This window comes from Nanorana parkeri, unplaced genomic scaffold (genome assembly GCF_000935625.1).
Source record: "Nanorana parkeri isolate BGI_ZX_2015 unplaced genomic scaffold, ASM93562v1 scaffold180, whole genome shotgun sequence".
NCBI classification, from domain to species: Eukaryota; Metazoa; Chordata; class Amphibia; order Anura; family Dicroglossidae; genus Nanorana; species Nanorana parkeri.
In genome coordinates this window covers 2,827,118-2,831,237 of record NW_017306448.1, presented here as the reverse complement: position 1 = coordinate 2,831,237, position 4,120 = coordinate 2,827,118, and the positions used below count along the sequence as shown (strand labels likewise).

Sequence of the window (4,120 nt, the reverse complement as noted above, 5' to 3'; positions counted from 1 at the left end):
CAAATCGTTATAAGATTAATTTGTTCTGTGAGTTACAAAAAACTTTAAAAGGCCCACATTAATTGCAATCCTATGGGAGTATTAACTAAAAATATGGAGCTGAGTGTGGACACTCTACCTCTTGCACACGGAGGTCAATTTATACAAAAAATATATAATTATAAACAAAATTGCATTATTATTCATCCAGTGAAACGGCACGCACGTTTGTTCCATGCAAATTAAGCAGCTATTGTGAGAATCGGGTAATAATTGAATGTTCTTGGGCTATTTTCTCTTCTGGTTCCATGTTGTTATAATATAATGGGCAGTAGGGAATCTGGAATATACCTAATTATGGCCACTAGATGGAGCTACAGATCAAAGGAAAATGAATACATTAAACTCTCTGTTATCCGGTATTCAAGTAACCAGAACTTTCATCTAACCGGCAAAAAAAAAAACCTGTGCAATCACTGCTGATCTGCGACCTTCTAGGAGGGAGAGAGGGCTCTGCAGCATCGGTAGGTAGAGAAACAGGGCAAAAAGTGCTCTATTATCCTGGTAATGAGTGTCTGACAATCGTCTGTGAAAAGTGCTCTATTATCCTGTTAACGATTGTCTGTGAACAAGCGCCACCTAGTGACGACTACCAGTACTGCACTGTATTGCTCATAGATTACAATATACTGGTCTCCAGTCCCAATGTCAGGCAGCCCCAGTGCACACAGTCTTACAGCACCTGTATTACAGCAGTAATACTACGTGTGTCTATTTGTTTTCATTTGCTTTGATTACTTTATTTCAATATTAAGATGAAGTCAATACAGAGTTTATATTATGGTATGGTATAGCGTGAGGTATAGAATTAGTTAAACTTATTTTTAATAGTAACTCTCAAGTAACCAGAAACTACATTTATCCAGGAATCTACCAATTCCATGGATGCCGGATAACGGGGAGTTTACTGTACATTGCAGTAACAAGAGATACAATGTAACAATTTGAGAGAAGGCTAGAGGGAATTAGCAGATAAATGTAACCATCACTACTCTGGGGATTCAAACCAATGTACAAGCAATTTCAATGGATGAGTCCCCTTGCTATAGAGTCCTTGTTATAGCTGTGAATGGTGGGGGAAGGAAAAGACACAGTACACCTGAACTCCAAGCAGATATTTAAAGAACTTCAGGTAAAAACAAAACTTGCCCCCGGACTGGACCCTTGCAGTGGGGCTACCGCTCCCCCCTTGCCCCCGGACTGGAAGGGTTAAGTGATCATTTTGTCTAGAGGGCTCACATAACGCTGTATTACTCACCTGATCCTCTGTCCATTGGTGGTCAGCAATCCCCTCTCTTCCCTTCCACTCTGGCTTTGGAATGTCCCTCGGTGTCCCCTCATCTAATGCGGGTCAATGGACCTGCATAAGATATGATAACATCAGTGGTCCTTAGAGCCCAGGGGGGAAGAGGCTGTGGGGACTAGTTTAGCAGCCTGGAGGGAGCCAGCAGGACCGAGGATCAGATGCTTTAATAGTGTCTGGTAGACAAACAAGCACTTAACCCTTGCAGTTAGCCTCCTGTAATACTCAGCACAACAACAAGGGACAGATTTCTGCATGTCAGAACACAGATTATGGCTTAGGGTGGCAAGGCTCTCAAGAATGTTCTAAATATTCACAACACTCTGAGCCAATGGGGCCACTAATATGATGCCAGTCAAATAGCTGAATTGATGAAGTAAGTGCAGACTAGCTTTTAATTATTTCAGTTTTATTGGTTTTCAATATAGAGTGCACACAATACATTTATATGGCACCATGTATCCAAGTCCTAAAGTCAATAACAGCAATCTAAATGCAAGTTACCATATAAGGAACAGCGTCCAGAACCGCCCCAAAAAAACATGGAAAGCATGCGTGCAGAATAGCTTCATTGGAGCTCTGCTGCATATTTTATTTTCCAATCACAGAATGGGGGCGGGTTCTAGACCGTTCTGTATTACTTAGTTGCAGTGTTGTCTGCAGGGAGACCAAGGATTTAGCTATGCTGTCTGGCAAGGGCCCCCTAATCACTAGACTGGATGGGCAGAATCACACATATATTTCCTTTAATTGTGTATGTAGATTTTTTTTTTCTGCTCCAAAATAAAGTGGACGCAAATAACAAAGTGCTCTGGGTGTCAGCATTAGGAGGTTGGCTAATTTGCACTTTAGCTGCCATCCTTGTTTCAGAATGTGTTTTCAAAAAATATTGAAAGGCATAGTCCACTTTTAAAAAAAAGAATATTAAATACGCACTTCTTCATAGAAGAAACAAATGTGCATTGTTATTTCTTAGCATTGGAGCCAGAATACATTGCAATCCTGATCAGTAGATGGTGGGTGCAATGCTCTGGCTCCTGAAGACTCTTCCTCCCGTACATGTCTGTACCGCGGCATGGATATTCAGCAAGATAGAGAGAGAATGAATGGTCTACAAGTGCTGTGATGTCAATGCACTTGTATTCCACTGAGAAGTCCCTCTGCCACAATGGCTAATGGGACATCTTCATCCTGTCAAAGGATCTGTAAATGGATAATGTGCCGTGTGGGTGCAGCCACGCACATCTGTGCCGAATTGTAAAAGAGCAGCAGTCTGTAGGGAGACAAACCCCCCGATTCAGGTAATAGGTGGTGGGGGGGGGGGGTTGAATTAGTACTGGGGGGTGACGATGTGAACATGTTCACACCCTGAATATGGGAGTAACATAAAACATGGTCAGAAAAGCAAACTTTGCCTTTACTGCAATAATTGTTACCAGCTCTACAATACAAACAATGGAGAAGTTTTTGTTTAGAACGGGCATCTTCTTCCTCAAAGTTAATTTGATTTTGTCTATAAAGGCGGAGGAAATTGAACAGAAAAATTGGCAATGAAAAGGCGATTTTAGGGGGAAAATTATAAAATCATATGCGCACAGAATAGTTCTTTATGTCAATTTTGCTAAGTGCAGCTGCTTGGAAAGTGACCCGAACCTCCCACACAGGTCGAGTCTGAATTTTAAAAGTAATTTCCAGACAAAGTCTGACTCACCCCGGTATTTCTGAATTCGGGACAATGATCAGAATGTGAAATCATCTGAAATTCCCTTTCACTGAGAGGAAAACACTATAAACAATGGATTTACCTGACAGCAAAATATGCTGTATCTAAGTGATGCCGGGCTGTTTTGATACAGGCAATAGTGTGAACCTGCCGCAGTTCCAGTGCATTCCAGACCACAAATAATTAGACATGCAGTATTTTTCTGGTCTGGTCTGGAACGGAATGCACTGGTGTGAACAGAGGCCAGAAATAGCATGGGGATACATTAGGATGCATTTTGGGTCTGGAATCAATCTGGTCTGGTCTGGAGATGATCTGGATGTGGTGTGAATGGGCCCTCAGAATATTTAATTTGCCCAAGGAAGCCCAATAATTTTTGCCTAAATGCATCTAAACTTAATGCACCTGAATGTAGGTCACTTTGGAGGGCTTTTCTCTCTTTTCCTGTTGTGTCTCTGGGAGAGGAAATGAGTGTAATTCTTCTCAGGAGGAAACAAAGAAAAAACTAACAGATTTGTGATAAACGGTATATACACAAAACACCCACTATAAAATTAGGAATTTGCGCCAACTCAAAATTGCTTTATACAGGTATAGAAAAAAAAAAGGGCGCTCTTGGACCACAGGGGCGATCTTGAGTGGCATCTTGAAGGTTGTTGCATATTGACTGTATTGTAATATGACCTTATAATGCCTTATAAGGTGCCTTATAATAGCCTTATAATATGATTTGCTGTTTTAAATAATGGCGTTTATAAATAAATAATTTTTTTAAAAACCCCGCAAGGCCCCCTAGCGCCAACTCAAAATTGCTTTATAGAGGTATAGAAAAAAAGATGAGCTCTTGGCCCACAGTATATAAATAGAATAAACCACCTTTTTAATCAGTAATCATTAAAAAATATATATCTAATAAAACAGACTAGACTGTACATGAAAGGCAAGGCATGGACAAGCTTACTGAGGCAAATATTAGAAAGAATGCATTTGTGTATAAACAGGGGTGTCCCTAGGCTTCTTGCTGCCAAGGTGGGGGGGACAGGGGATGCTGGTGA

General features: G+C 40.9%; 1 protein-coding gene across 1 annotated transcript in view; it reads right to left on the bottom strand.

Annotated features, from left to right (window-relative positions):
- The window catches only part of ABLIM2 (actin binding LIM protein family member 2), a 167,349-nt gene that overhangs the window by 76,553 nt on the left and 86,676 nt on the right, over positions 1-4,120 (bottom strand). The gene's annotated exons all lie outside the window — the stretch shown is intronic.